Source organism: Pectinophora gossypiella, chromosome 21, assembly GCF_024362695.1.
Source record: "Pectinophora gossypiella chromosome 21, ilPecGoss1.1, whole genome shotgun sequence".
In the NCBI taxonomy this organism is placed as follows: Eukaryota; Metazoa; Arthropoda; class Insecta; order Lepidoptera; family Gelechiidae; genus Pectinophora; species Pectinophora gossypiella.
In genome coordinates this window covers 12,092,569-12,109,773 of record NC_065424.1, presented here as the reverse complement: position 1 = coordinate 12,109,773, position 17,205 = coordinate 12,092,569, and positions in this window count along the sequence as shown.

The window sequence follows — 17,205 nt, the reverse complement described above, 5'->3', positions numbered from 1 at the left end:
TTCATTTGGCGGCAAGACGGTCGCTACGCGGAGACCAATTTTTTTCTTCTATGCTGTATTGAAACCGAATAAAAAACCCTTGGGTTTTTTTCAATAAGCTTACGACTGTATCCAAATGGAACTAGGATGCTCACCCAACTGGGCACCCTCAGGCCTGTTGTCTTAAACCTTGTACCGAGAGCCTTCAGCGCTCCCCATTTGTCCGGCCTAGTAGTTAATGCCATCTGCGGCAAATCTACAATAAGTCTCGTCAAAAAAAAAAAAACTAGGATGGAAGTTAGAGATAAAATAATTTTATAGGCTAAAGTATAAATCGTCACCTAATAGTGAAAACCTCGTATGAGCCTTTCTCGGTGAGGTGTGAGTGCTTAATTGCAACTACTGCTCAGGCTCAATGGTGCTAATTCCTGTAAACACCATCTAATTTTATTTTAAGTTATATCTGTCATTTTCTTATCCGCCGAAAAGGAAAGGAACGGGTAATCGACAAGCATAAAATTTATGGAACACACGACAATTTTAAGCACAAATCTAAAACAACCGTTTAAATATTTTACACTGGCCAACAACCCGACAGAATTAATATGTTAACAGCACACGTCAAACGGTTTGCATACCAGCGAGATACCTCTTTGATTCGTCCGGGTTATCCATTCATTTACTCATTCTACCTAAAATTAAGAATGTTAAATGTTTTAATATATGTGATGTGGTTGTACTTTATAAATAAATAAGAGTTGTCAATCGTCCGTCCCTTTCCTTTTCGGTGACAAAAAAAAGGGGAAAATGACAGGTATAATTTAAAGTAAAACTTAGGAGGTGTCTGCAGGAATCGGGGCCATTGTCCTGATAGCTCAAAACCACATGTAGACATATACTTTACTAGTCATAAGTTATTTGTAAACCTAGCTTTAAGTTTTTTAGAAAACTCACTGTATTCGTTTTTAACCTCCTACACGATTTGGATTTTCTATAAATGTAGTTGGTAATGGTCTTCTTCTATCGTGTGGATTGTGAGGTGGATTACCAACCCTATCAACCCTGATGTCAGGGTTAATACTGAGCCGCCATATGCCCCTGACATGACTCATGTAACGACTACGTACTTACATCAGTAAGTAATAACCGGGACCAACGGCTTAACGTGCCTTAAGCACGGATCTTTTTACATTTTGGACAATCAGGTGATTAGCCTGTAATGTCCTAAACAAACTAGGGATCACAAAGTGATTTTTGATTTGTCCCCACCGGGATTCGAACCCGGGACCTCCGGACCGTGAGCACAACTCCCAACCACTGGAACATTGAGGCCGTTGTTGGTAATGGTAATAAATATAAATATATAAATTTCTTGCGATGGATGTACCTCTGACTTCCCCAGGATAGAGTCCTGAGCATATATTATGTTATGTTGTCTAGATTTCCACAAGTATATCTCTCTCTCTATTTAAGAGCTGCGCTCTTGTCGGTGAAGTAATCGCCTTCATTACTCCATAGATAGGGCGTGTAGAACGGTGGTTGCCCCAATCGCCTTCCGTACCGCAGTACACCGACCAATTTCTCAATCGGTGATGTTCTAGCTAGAGCCCTACCAGAATCCATTTCCTCGGCCTCTAACCAGTACTGATACCGCTGCTGCCCGGCATCAGGGGTGCGCTTTAAAAGTAGCGGCGACTACTCGCTACGTCACAAGATCGTCATAGAACCTAAGTAGCATTTAAATAGGGTAACCCGTCCCAGTGACCCTACGTTCTGCTAATCCTGTCGCTGTACAAGTATATGGTACACTTAAATTTTATTTTTAATATGCTGAGCACACTATAAGTATAGGGTATACGACCCTAATGTCGTCTTGATCATTATCAAGTGATGATGACCATCATCTGCATAATAACCGAGCAGGTATTAGAGGAAATTATTATATCCAACTAAATCTCAAATGTCGATACTATATAATATAATAAAACTAAGGAAAATGCTAATTCTATGTTGTAAGATCAACTCTATAATTATATTATTAAATCTATGAGTATGTTAAGTACCTATGGAATATGTTCCGTCCGTTCCACACTTTTAGTAGTACCACGTCGTGTTAAGATTGTCAAAACTAGATTGCAGCCACTTTTGATACTTAAGTTTTAAAAGTGGTGAACCATATATCGGATGCTCAAAAGAAAAATAAAATGTATTTCGTCGCCTTATCATGAAAAGTACAGTAAATACAGCGTCAAATATTCTGCGTAAAAAAATTAGAATATTTGACGCTGGCAGATTGTCCCCGTTGACAGAAGCCAATATTTAAAAAAGAATATGAATACCTCGTCGAAACAGCTCTTTTGTATGTATTTATTTATTTATTAGGCACATCAACAGTACAAACACACAACAATTAATAAAACTTTCTTAAGGCTAGTACTAGTGTTTGCACCAATTACAGACGTGCACAACTTATGTAATTAACATGTACTTATGTAGAATTTGTTAAAAAAAAAAATAATAAAAAATTAACGGAATAACAAAAGGTACGAAAAGTTACAGCCAGGCAACACTACAACAACAAAAAAATATGTATATTTAAATTTAGATTTAAAAGCTGTGTTGCTGCTACAGTTTTTTGACATTTCTGCTCAGCCACCTTGCGAAAGGATGTAGATTCAAAAATGTTAAATTAACTTTAAAAAAGTTTTATCTATGATAATTGCGTTGAATAAAATGAGTCTGATTCCTGATTTCTGACTCTATATAACTATATTTTGATGTTATTGTATTGTAGCTATGGCGTCCCCTAATAATAAATATTTTCTTTCACTCTTCCTTTCTTTCAATAGACAAGCTAATTTCAAAGTAAAAAATTGTCGTCTCAAATTTCAACCGGATTGAAAAATCGACGATACGGCTCACCTATCACGTTGGTCTAACAGAAAGCTCGGTGAGGCGTGGGTACTTGGTTCATCTTGCGATGGATGAACATCTGTCTACCCCAATTGGAGTATGGTCGCGAGTTGATGTTATGTTACATTTGGCTATATTCATATCTACACACGAAGGGATAGAACGACGTCAGCAATTAAGTAATACATCAATTAACAACACTATAATTAATAGCCTATCTGTAATTCAAAAATAATTATAAAGACAAACATGAAAAAGAACTTAAATCGTTTAAACTAAAAATCTACAACTCTTTTGACACGCCGAACCACAAAACGAAAGGTACAAAGCGATATTTTAAGGTCCATAAAATACACCAAATGACTATGTTTGGGCCACAATTAGAGGGACCCCAAAGTGGACTCCAAACTTGCAATTATAAAGCATTTTGTGATATACGCGGCCGAATCACAGAGGGTCAGGTCAAAAAATCATACGGCGCTCGAGTTTTAGACGTAAAATATAGATTACGGGTTTATTAATGTCACGACCTCCGTGGTCCAGTGATTAAACGTTAGGCTTACGATCCGGAGGTCCTGGGTTCGATACCCGGCGGGGACATATCACAAAAATTACTTTGTGGGCCCTAGTTTGGTTAGGACATTACTGGCTAATCACCAGATTGTCCGAAAGTAAGATGATCCGTGCTTCGGAAGGCACGTTAAGCCGTTGGTCCCGGTTACTACTTGCTGATGTAAGTAGTCGTTACATGACCCATGTCAGGGGTCTATGGCGGCTCAATAGTAACCCTGATACTAGGGTTGATGAGGTTGGTAATCCACCTCACAACCCACACGATAGAAGAATGTCACGACGAAGGTATTAAGTATATTTGTTTTACTTATTTTAGTATTTAAATAATTACAGAGCCTTAAAAAGCAAGAGAAGTGTGTCAGGATCAATGAAGTGCAGTAGTATAAAGATGCAAAATTCATGAAAAAGGAACCTTATTACCTAACCTTTAGGCAGATAAGACCAGAGTACAGTCATGAGCAATATAATGCACCCACTTTAGGACTCTGTCGCACTAACATATTTGACATTTAGTGAGACTTACAGTTCAATTTGTCAAAAAAGTTAATGTGACATGGTACCAAAGTGTATACATATTAATGCTCGTGACCGTACAAGAAAAAACAATTTAAAAAAGAAAAGCAGCCTCCTTATTCTAAAGAGTTTTTATAAGAATAACGGAATTACAAAGTCGCTGTTTACGCCGCTGGGAAATAGACGTTAGTTTATGTGTGTATACATATAACAGCCTTAAAATACCTAATGGTAGATATAGTCATAATTATAATCATCGCTTATAGCTTATAGTCACGACGAATTTATTAAAAACATCATAGAAGGGAAGCTACAAGGACAGAGAGGAAGGGGAAGATCAAGAAGAGCTTACATGGAACAGATTAAAGAGAAGGCGCACGTCGTGTTTTATATGGAAGTGAAGGAATTGGTCTTTGATAGACAATAATGGAGAATGCTACACCGACAAGAGCGTGGCTCTTAAATTTGTGATGATAGTAAGCGTCTTTTTGATAAATCACATTCGGATTTAATTTTTTTTTAATTTTAATTCTGTTAACAAAACGTCGGAACAGACAAGCTAGTTTTGATTGAGGTAAAATTTTGTTGTCAAAATTTTTACTCGGATATAAATTAATTGAAAGATGTCGAGTTTTTTTTAAATAAAATCACATCAGAAGATGATTTATCGAAAAATTCCCTTTGCATTAAGTTATGTAATTTAATTCAAGAGCCACGCTCTTGTCGGTGTAGCATTCCTCTCCATGCTAACGCTTTTTAGGGTTTCCCTCTTGCCTTCTGCCAAATCTGAATTTATTTTAAGTAATTATATTTTTGATTGCCATAAAATTTAATAAAAAAAAAATTTATGTAATAATTTTGTTTTACATTTACATTTTTATTTCTATTTTATTTTATTTTAACGATTTAATATTATGTATTTATTTTTCCAATGTGTAGTCTTTTTACCTGAATAAAGAAATTATTATTTTATGTTTCTTATTATATTATAAAAAAGGCATTTAAATTTTATGTTTTTTTTTGGTTTTCACTATAAGGTGACGTCATAGATAATCTTTTTTTTACGAACATGGTGATATCAATAGAGTAGAGTTATTTAAAAGTAAAATAAAAAATGCACTTAACATAAAGGTCAAATCATATCAAGCGATTATCGTATTAGTTTGAAACGATCCCTCGGATCAAATTACAATAATTTGATGTTATTTTGAGATTCACACGTTTATTTATTAAGTTGAGAAAAAGTTTGATTTATAGATTGGTTTGGTCACTTTCCTTGGGTTACAAGTTTCAATTCCACGCAGATATAATAATTTTAAACGCCACATCGAAGCAATTATCTAAGAAAGCAATATTGGTATTTGACATTAGTGTGCATTGCGCACTTACTTTTATAATGCGCAAATATCAAATTGCAACATTGCATTCTTAGATGAATTGCTTCGATGTGCCCGTTTTAACCCCCCTGTGCGTAGCAGAGCGAAGTGTTGAACGAAAAATAAAAAACACTATGCCGAGCGAAAGTAGAAAAGGAAATAACTACAAAAAAAAAAAAAAAACTGAACTGAGTTCCTAAATTCCTTTTTTGGAAATCGGTTGGCTAGTACAAATTCCACAGTAATTTCGTGTTTTGACGTTTAGTAAAAAGTAACTGATTTGACTAGTTGGAAAACTAGTCTATTGGTGTTAGCTAGTTTAGAAACATCCCCATTTGTCTGGCCAAGTAGTTAATGCCACCTGAGGCAAACTTACAATAAGTCACGTAAAAAAAAGAATCACACATCATGTTCGAGTGTACCCCTATCAATCACAATTTGCTCTCAAACGTTTTAAAGTACTCTCGAGATAAAAAAAAGCAATAACACACTGAACCCAAATTATAATAATTTCGTTAAAGATGCATCTGGCGTAATCCGTTAATGGTGGAAATTAGATTTAAGTATGTTCCATTTTTTTATTTTTGAATCTTAGAGGAAATCATAGAATACGTCCAACTTCTCACCATGAAGGCTTGTAACTATCTAACTAGTCAAATCAGTTACTTTTTACTAAACGTCAAAACACGAAATTACTATGAAACTTGTCTGAATAAGCACACTGTGACGTCTTAGAAAACGTGATAAAATGTCGGACTTATTATTACGTTTTTCTTGATTAAAATTCATAAATATATTAAATAGAAAAATGAAAATGTTTTTCGTTAGTTTTAGATGTGTCTTTATTTAGTAATCAGAATTTCATGATTGTCACAGGTTGCTTTTATATACAAATTCCAAATTGCTTTTTTTCTAAAAAGTAACTGATTTGACTAGTGGAGTGGAGGAAACTACCGTATTATAACTAGATGTCTGCCTCCGACTTCATCTAAGACCGTCGCTAGATAGACTACCCTAAGTCCGTGACCTGAATTTCGATCTATCTATGTGCCAATTTTCTTCCAAATCAGCCTAGCAGTTTTGACGTTAAATAGTTAATAGCAGACAAACTGGGGGGTTAAAAAGGCCACATCGAAGCAATTCATCTACAAAAGCAATATTACTATTTGACAGTAGTAGACAGTAGTTTGCATTGCGCAATTTGCGCACTTACTTTTATATGCGCAAATGTTACATTGCAATACTGCTTTTGTAGATGAATTGCATCGCTGTGGCATTTTTAACCCCCCTGATTTACATTGTAATATATTATGGTTGTATGTGTGTAAAATATGTCAATTATATCCCAATCGCGTGTACCTAACTATAATACGACTTTGAATAAAAGTATTTAGACCAATTTAGTCCAATCTGGTACGGCGACGGCGGGACAATTTGGTCGGCAAGACAATATAATTTGACTGATTGATTGCGCTGAGCACGCGAGCCACGGGATTGGAATGCCTGGTCGTCTTCGGGCTTTAGAGGGTTCGAGGGAAAGTCTTTTGTGTTACATAACACAACATAAAAAAAGCAAAAATGCTCGGTGAGGTGTGGGTACTTAGTTCATCTTGTAGCTGTACCTCTGACTACCCCAATTAGGATATAGTCGTGAGCTTTTGTTATTATTGACGTGACTTATTGTAGATTTGCCGCAGATGGCATTAACTACTTGACCGGACAAATGGGAAGCGCTGAAGGCTCTCACTCGGTACAACGTTTAAGACAACAGGCCTTAAAGGCCAGAGTGGGTCTTCTATAGTGTGAGGATGATCAACTTCATCAACCCTGGTGTCAGGGTTATTATTAAGACACGTTCGTGACGCGAAGAGTGGGTGTATATACTATACATCTGTACCTATCCACCATTATGCTGATTCAGTTATTACAAAAACCTCTTAAGAATAAATCGTCAAAGATATTTTGATGGGTCTCATTAGCCTATTACCCCAAAAATCTAGACAGCCTAACGACCGCAGACTAGATCGATAAATCACAACTAATGCCGGATCAAATGTGGAGATTTTGGTGATCCACGACGATAAATCACTGTTGGGCTAAGTGGAGCAAATTGATGAAGGGTCGGGAGAAAATTCCTGGAGTGTTTACTACTGGCTTTAGTTCGCGGTTTCGCTTGTGGGATTGGAAAAAATACTTTCCAGAAGGAATTAGTTTTTTCCAGGATAAAAGTAGCTTCTTGTTCTTATCGTGTGGATTGTGAGATGGATTACCAACCCCATCAATCCTGGTGTCAGGGTTATTATTGAGCCGCCAAAGGCCCCTGGCACGACTCATGTAACGATCACATACTCACATCAGTAAGTAGTAACCGGGACCACCAGCTTAACGTGCCTTCCGAAGCACGGATCATCTTACTTTCGGACAATCAGGTGATCAGCCTGTAATGTCCTAACCAAATTAGGGATCATAAAGTGATTTTTGTGATATGTCCCCACCAGGATTTGAACCCGGGACCTCCGGATCGTGAGCTCAACGCTCAAACCACTGGACCACGGAGGCCGTTGTCGCTACCCAATTGCAGTACTTTATTATGTCAAAACCATCATGGTAGCGTGCCTTTTGTCAAATTGTACGATAAACTTAGCTGAAATCTATTCCCAAATAACCTACCCACTTGAGAAACATTCTCGAACTTTCCACGAGCCCTACTAAGATCCGGATCGATTTATTTGACGGGTACATGAATGGAGCGTAATTTCGGAGGTATTCAAAAAATTATCGAACATCCCGAATCTTTAATGATGGTAATACTTATAAGATTTGCATCTGGCTTGGCTATGGCGGCTTTAGCTGTGCAATATGGCGATTGCGTGATACGATCGAATATGGAATCGATTATGGTAATCGATTAGCAGGTGCTTCGATCATGGACGGATGCCTTATTATAATAAGAAGATAAATAGAAGGATTTTTTTTATTATAATGTATTTAATTACTTGTTTATTGATTGGGCTGGCTTTTCTCTTTAGGTTGGAAGACCGGCAGTGGCTTTAGTAAAAAACTGGACCTGTCAAATTTATTTAAGTAGTAATGTTAGAAGTTGAAAATGGATGGTTTTTGAAAAATATAGAGAGCCATCTGTTTCTATATTAGCATTATAATATAATTTATCTTCGATCTAGTCATATAGAATATAAAATAAATGGAGTGCTAAAATTGCAGAATCGATTGACTTATCGTGTTACAGATCAAAGATTTCTTTTCAAATCGCAGCAAATTGAAATTCGAATAAGATTTGCCGCTTCTTTGCGCGCCCCACATCCTGTATGCGAGTTTCTCTGGCAAAGTCACACAAATTTGTACTTTAATCCGAAAAAGAAATATTTTAACATGAAGTCCGCATTAAGCGCTTCGTATCCTCATTTCTTATACGAATTTTAATGACATTCAATAATTTAAATAACCTGTCGCAGTTTGTAATTTCCCTTCAATTCAATCATGGAGTCTTCAAGACTAGAGGGCTACGGGAATAGACATAATTTACTTAGTAGGTAAATGTATCCCACCTTAAGAAAACAAGGTGAAATTGTGGTTAAAGAAACTTATGTAAAATCGTCAAACCTGTAAAAAAAATTATAAATTTTGGTGTGTGTTTTCCTTATAAGATTAATGTGATTTAGGTTTTAGCCATCCTGTTGCTAGTATTTAGCATCCCCATAATGATAATAATTTTTCATTTTGTTAAAGATAATAATACATTGACCATCCAGAATAACGCATAAGACTTCGCGTGCGCGAAATAGTAACATCCGATTTCCACAAGAAAGTCGAAATTCAAATTTGAATTCAAAATATTCGAACTGACAGGTGGAGCGGCGCGTGCTTGATTTAAATATTTTGCATTTTTCACGGGAAGAGTTGTAGATAAAAAAATATTTTTATTTTCAAATTTTAAACTGCTACTATTGCTTTTTACTTCTTTTTGACATGTACTTAAGTAAGTAGATGGTTATAGGTATGGCCAACATAGAAACATTAAATTCCAGAATCATAATGTTAGACTACTAATCTATGCTGGTATACTCATTACCAAAATGGGTGTGCCACAAAACTCGGTGCACATCACTCATTTCATTGAACAAAAAACAGCACCTACAAAAAACATATCGAATAACTAACTAGATTAATTAACGTTGTGTCGTTATAACTTGTTATTTAGCTAACTGGTTATCAAAATAACCGCGTTGTGCGTATCAATTATTTGTTTGGGCACGCGCCGGTGAAAGCACGCACGTGTCCAGTAAGTAACGTTTTTATAACCGAATGAAGTGTCTTTTTTATTAACGTATTATTTTTAATAGTAAAATGTCACGTTCGGTGCTGCTAGTGCAAAAAATATCTTAATATTTTAGTAAAAATATTTCGTCAAAACTTACTTGGGTCTTTACTCTGTAACAGTGGCGGGCCTAGCAAAATATTTAGGTGGTGTGAGACCTCAAAGTGGCACAAATAGCAATATTGCTTTCTTATATGAATTGTTTCGATGTAGCCATTTTAAACCCCCTGTTAATGTTATGTCGGGGAGTGTGCACATGAGCTCCATCAGCTCATTCCACCAAGTCCATTCCATCTGAGGACATCCAGACGTACGGGTACCATCCTTACTTGGTTGACATACCACTAATCTGCACTATGCGCTTCGCTTCATCTTTCATAATGCGCACAGCCAAGGAATGGAATGGGCTGCCGGCGTCGCTGTTTCCTGTATCTTATAACCTGGGATCTTTTAAATCACGGGTGAATAGGCATCTTCTGGGTAAGCTCGTTCCAACGTCGATCTCTTCTTCTCCTCGTGGAAGAACGAAGTCAAGAGCAAACCCATCTTAATTTAAAATTATAATATATATTATGTTGTATGGTAGCTTGCGCATTAGGTACAGTCATGAGCAATATAATGTACCCACTTTAGGACTCTGTCGCACTAATAAATTTGATATTTAGTGAGAGTTACAGTCAATTTGTCAAAAAAGTTAATGTGACATGGTACCAAAGTGTATACATATTAATGCTCGTGACCGTACATCCATCCGATATCTCATAGTAATTGTCTACTGTCCGTCATTGGACTTTGGATAAGAAACGGATGTAGTGTGAAAGCGCCCTAACTGTTTATCTTCTCAAGTACTTCTTAACTCTACCTTAGTTAATTAAGTATCGAATAACAGCAACAAGCTAATGCACCGAGTCAAATTAATAAAACAGCCGTATCGGGTATCCACACGCGCCGGTAACAGTTTCACCCTTATCTTAGAAAGCTCCACATACATACATAAACATACATAAACTCACGCCCGTAATCCCTAATGGGGTGGGCAGAGCCACAAGTAATCAAAGACAACTTGCAGCCACTGTTGATACGATGATAGAAAGCTCCTACACACGTAAAATTACAGCATCACGCCTGTATCCCCGTAGGGGTAGGCTGAGCAGCAAATATTTCTTCTCCCATCGTGTGGGTTGTGAGGTGGATTACCGACCCCATCAACTCTGGTATCAGGGCCCCTGACATGGCTCATGTAACGACTTTTAACTTACATCAGTAAATAACCGGGACCAACGGCTTAACGTGCCTTAAGCACATCTTACTTTCGAACAATCAGGTGATCAGTGTATGATGTCCTAACCAAAGTAGGAATCACAAAAATGATTTTTGTGATATGTCCCCACCGGGATTTGAACCCGGGACCTCCGGATCGCGAGCTCAACGCTTAAACCACTGGACCACTGAGAAGCAAGCACTGCCGTCCGATCATTACCTATATATAAGAAAAGCAAGCTAGTGACACACAGGACCACAGTGAATAGGTTAGTTTCCAACTAGTCAAATCAGTTACTTTTTATAAGAATAAAATAAATTTATTGCCAGTAACAATTACATTTGCTATAAGTACTAGGTAATTATGAATATTACGAATACGGGCAAAAGGAAATGGCTCAGCTTGTGCTGTGATGGCGCCATGCTATGGCGCCATCCAGCGCTGGTTTTCAGTCATTTCCTCTTCCTGGGATATTGAGCGGAAAAACACGAAATTACTATGGAATTTGTATGAACAAGCACACTGTGACGTCACAGGAAAACGTGATAAAATGTCGGACTTATTATTACGTTTTTCTTGTTTTAAATTCATAAATAAGTTAAATAGAAAAAAGAAAATGTTTTTCGTTAGTTTTACATGTGTCTTTATTTAGTAATTAGAATTTCATAATTTATATTGAACCTAGTACACGACCTAAGTCCAAATAGGCGAGCCGTATCGCCGTCTATAATAGTCGAGCCAACTGTGTTTAGGTGAAAATTGTACTTAGGGTAAGTTAATAACTAACTCATTGGTGCAAGTTCGGAACTTAAATTGTGTCGTATCTAGATAAATTTTTTTGAATTCGGACTTAAAAGGGAATTCGTAGGGCTGTGAAGGGTTGGCTTTGCCCCTAGCTTACCCTAACTTACCCCACGAGTGGATGTTTTCGCCACCCGCCACCTAATGGGCAAAACGTGGCAGAACAAGGACCTATTGTGTTAGGAATATGTTTTAATAAGGTAATTCCTTTATTTCCGCCAAGGACGTGCTTATAGGGTAACTTACTGGAGCGGCAAATATTGGTTATGGTTAGGTAAGACTAGGTATAATCACTACATACTATAAAACAAAGTCGCTTTTACTGTCCCTATATCCCTATGTACGCTTAAATCTTTAAAACTACGCAACGGATTTTGATGTGGTTTTTTAATAGACAGAGTAATTCAAGAGGAAGGTTCATATGTATAATAACATCCATTAAATAGTGGCGAAATACTGTTATTTTTGAGGTTTTTAATGTGATGTCGTAAATAATTTTATTTTTTCTTCAGCATTGCACCCGAGTGAAGCCGGGGCGGGTCGCTAGTTAAGAAATAAAGTAAGTAAGTAGTATTAAACAGAACAATTAGTGATTATATTTGAATATAGATAAAGTTTTAAAATAGATACGTTTAGTTCAGTACAGTTAGTGATTAATAACTGTGTGAAAAAGCTACGGAATTTTTATTTTTAATAGCTTTTTGATATTTGTATATTAATCAAATAGACCTTTTCTTTTCTGTTTTAGTGCCTACGTAAGAGTATTACAACAGTATCCCATAATGGGGTGGGCAGACATTGTGATTATGCTCTACTTCAACCGAAGTATAGCGATCCACGCAATATATTTAATAACATTTCCTAAATGGCAATGAAATAAGTTTAATTTTAATGAAGTAGGTAGGTTTATTTAATTTATGTGTTAAATTATCTTAAGCCGTTTGCGTTTTTTATTTAAGTACAATCAACGAAAATATTATTTAAGAGAATACATGTTTTACAAATGCCCACTAATATAGTGAAATTAAAAAATAAAATGTCATAAAACAATGGCCTCCTACGGAGCTTGACAGCGCGCTAACAGCGCCCCGCCGCGCCTGCGCGCCACCGCTCGTGCCGCGCTTTTTTGACAAATTGATTGATGGATCGAATACTAGCGTACCTACGTAACGTTGTACTTAATAAACCTAAAGGGGTGGGCAGACCACAGAAAATTAAAAGACAGCTTGTAGCCGCTTTTGATATGAAATCCTAAGAATGATAGTGTGTCTGAAAAAGCCACATCGAAGCAATTAGATACTTTTCTAGGTTAAAGATAAATTATGAAATTCGAATTACTAAATAAAGACAGATCTAAAGGTGACAAAAAACGTTTTCTTTTTTCTATTTAACTTATTTATGAATTTTAATAACGAAAATGTAATAAAAAGTACGATATTTTGTTACGTTTGTCTATGACATCACAGTGTGCTTTTTCATACAAATTCCATAGTAATTTCGTGTTTTGACGTTTAGTAAAAAGTAACTGATTTGACTAGTTGGCAAAACATTTGCGCATATAAAAGTAAGTGCGCAGTATCTACATGGTGATAGGATGATATCATGATATTCAGCCGTGTCATCCTTCGTCGTCTATCATGTTAGAAAGAATACAATCACTCTTTCGGTTTAAATATACCTTTGTCCGGGACGATTTCAGCCGAACGCGATCTATGGTGATTAGTGTCTTTGGTACACTCTCAAGAAATGCATTTTCGGAGGTATGTGACCTAACCTGTATTGGGTTGGTTTTCCCTTCGCGGGTTGGAAGGTCAGACAGGCAGTCGCTTCTGTAAAAAACCGGACCTGTCAAATCTTCAAGTTAGGTAATCGGACTCTGTGAAAAACGGGATAATGCGGAGATGATGAGTTACGAAGGTTTCTTTTCTTTATTTATTTATTATCGTATTTATCAGATTACGATACTATCTTTACCTGACTAGAAAGCACTTATTAAACACTATCATGATCCAAGAGAAACTCTACGTCATAAATAATATTTTATTTTTTTACGCCGTGCACTATGACACAAGGGACGCAACAAATAGGTGCTTACCGCGTCGAATCCTGTCATTAACCATATTAGATTTGTGGCCGATCGGGGTATGATAAAAAACCCTCCAGGGATCTCTAATTATAGGCGGGTGATGCGTAATTTTGGGGTCTGTGACGAGAGTCCCCTCTATAAAAAACTAGTCGATAAGTCTTTGGTTTGTCCCGATATTTTATTCTTTTAGCGAATTTTTGACTATATGATTTGGCTTAAATATGGTTTTTTGTATTAACTGTTTTGTTTGTTTATGTTAGGTTTGATATTTAGCGTTAATAATCATCTTGCGTTAAGCGCATGTAGACACATACTACTCCAAAGTATTTTTATCGTAGTTTTTAATAAATCATATTTTTGTTTAAGTTTTGACGTTAGGGAGTAATTGAAGTAAGTTATGTACTTATTGTAAATAGAGAAGAAACTATATTTTCCAATAAGAATAGGTGTCAGTCTTGTAACATTACTTTTAAATATTAAAGTATATTTTGCAAAAATTCCAAAGCGCGAAGCGACCACAATTTAAATTACATCCTTAAAACATGAATATAAATAATATACATAAGCAAAGGAGGCATATGTTTCAAAATTATGTGATTCAAGGCAGGCACGTCGAGAATATCACAAAGCTTTATCAAAAGAGATAATAATAATAGGCTGCCGCACTAAAAAGAGACTCCATCTTTTTTCAAAAAGTTCTTTTTTTAAAAGGTCTTTTCATGAGCCCGGTCCGGTGAAATTGTCTATGGGCCGAGCGTTGGGTCTTTTATCGTGACAGCCTGGGGCGCGCGGCCACCGCCAGTCGTGAAGATTGGACCATTGGACTATTACCGGCTGAGGGTACCTTGTAAACTAAAACCTAGGTTCGCCGTACCTCATTTCGAATGCTATTTGCCGCGGTGCAAACTGATTATGTAAAATAAATAAGGTTTAGTCGGCGTTTTATTTTATAGGTTAGAATGTTTTGATTGTATGAAAATAGGTACTTACAATGTTTTATGTAAGTAACATTTATGTTTTCAGAATTCAAAATATTTCTTGTACTTAAGACTTCTTTTTAACTTATACTGTTTTAGAGTTGAAAATAACATAATCATTTCATAGCTTTACAAAGCGTCTCCACTTGCTCCATTAAGAAGCGAAAGTTAATGGTGTAGCGATTGTATTTTTTTATGAAAATAAACTTTGTCCGCAGGCATGTAGTGTACCTTACTGAATTTTAATCATATGCAAGACAAGAAGAAAACAAAAGCGGGCTGTATGGCTGTATGATTAATACCGTTGCCCGTCCTGCGGGAGGCGGAGCGCGGTCAAAGAAAAAAGACAAAATTTCAAGTTTGACTCACTAGTTTTGATAGTAGCCCGTGTATATTTAAAATATTTTGAATGATAAAAGTATTTTTTTTTTAAATATGCTTAGTGATTGTCTGTACTTAAAGCCTAGAGCATTTAAAAAAAAAAATAACTTTTATCTTTACATATTTTAATACCTACTTAGGTACTTTTACTTTTGACTCTACATTTGTGCTCTACATATTAGTAGTAAGAACTTTAAAATACTTTTTCTGTCTAACTTATTGTGTCCCACAACTGGGTAAAGCCTTCCCCCTACTTTTCCAAACGTTTTCTTCTAGATTTTCCTATTGCTTTTTTAACTTTTGATAGAGTAAAATTCATGACTCTTTATTTGAAGGTATCTCTAATCAGCAAAAGATTTAATAGCAACATTAAATTGTTGCTTAACTCACATACGTACCTACATAACCCTCCTTTTTGCTTCACCACAGTCGGGTAAAAAGAGCTTTAACATTGTCCCCAACACCTGCTCGCAAACAATTCAATAAAGACTAGCGTTGCTCTAAACAAAGCACGTAAGTTCTTGAAGTCCCGTAATTTGCATATGCAGTGTACGACAAGTGCGGGACTTGGTGGGACAGTGCGTAGAAAGGCGAACGGAGTCGTGATGGCTTCAGGCGACTTCGGCTTACGTTCTGCCACTACGGTAACTGTACGCCACGGCGCGGGCAAAGACTATGAATTATTCATACAGACGCGATATAAGAACCAAGATGCCAAGTGTCTGTTTCTTTACTTGCCGATACCTACAGGGTGTTAGTGATATCGTGACGAAATTTTGAGGGATGATATTGAGTGGATATCAAGTAGAATTTTCCGTCGCAAAAGTATGGAACTGAAAATAATAATAAAAAAAACACTATCATGATTTTTCCGACAGGTACATCACTTCATATGAATCTCACTGTATAGATAGATGTGTTGCTAAAGTGACGCTTAATTGTCGTTAATATGTCGCAAAAGTATTGCTTAATTGTCGCTAAAATGTCGTAAAAGTATTGCTTAACTGTCGCAAACGTATTGCTTAACTGTCGCTAAAATGTCGCAAACGTATTGCTTAACTGTCGCTAAAATGTCGCAAAAGTATTCTTAACTGTCGCTAAAATATCGCAAAAGTATTGCTTAATGTCTCTAAAATGTCGCAAGTATTGCTTGACTGTCGCTAAAGTGTCGCTATGATTTTATGAACCTAATAAAACCGCTGCCTAACTAAAATTAAATTGTACTCCGGAGTCGGACTATATTATATCTGGTATTATCGTACTGTATTCACCTCGTAAGACCGAAATTTCCAGACACAATAGTTAAACAATGGCGTTTGGAATTTAATAGAACACACGGTTTTACGTCTTGATCTAGGATTCTTCTTCACCAACCCGCAGTGGAAAAGTGTGGTGGTATATGCTTCTTACTCCATCCCATTGATGAGGGGAGACTGCATGTTACGTATATATTCTTCTATCGTGTATTCTTCTAGTATCAGGGTTATTAGTGAGCCACTAAAGGCCCCTGACTTAGCTTATGACGTAACGACTACTAAACAGTAAGTAGTAACCGGGACCAACGGCTTAACGTGCTTTATAAATGTAAAGGAATGACATCGAAGTTGAGTTAAGAAAAAAGGCAAACCAGGCAATTTATATAAGTACGCATTATATATCAAACATATAGATAAAAAACGTAAAGAAATTAATATGCAAACGTTATTTCCTCGTGATCAATAATAAATACTTAATCTATGACAAAGTTCTTTTTCATACGCCACTTCCTTTGCTGGCTTACAAGTGAACCTACGTCTCTTTTCCCTTATATTATGGTATATTTTATAAACATTTTATGGTTTCAATGGTGAGTTTATGGTGGTATTCGGGTATTGTGGGCGTGATTTGAATGGCAGGTGTAAGATGGAAGTATATGCAGCAATGTCTTTATATATCGCAACTGTTGTACATAGACTAAGCCTGTGTTGTTATGTTGGTACCTTAATATGTTTCTCTATGGTTTTTCTATG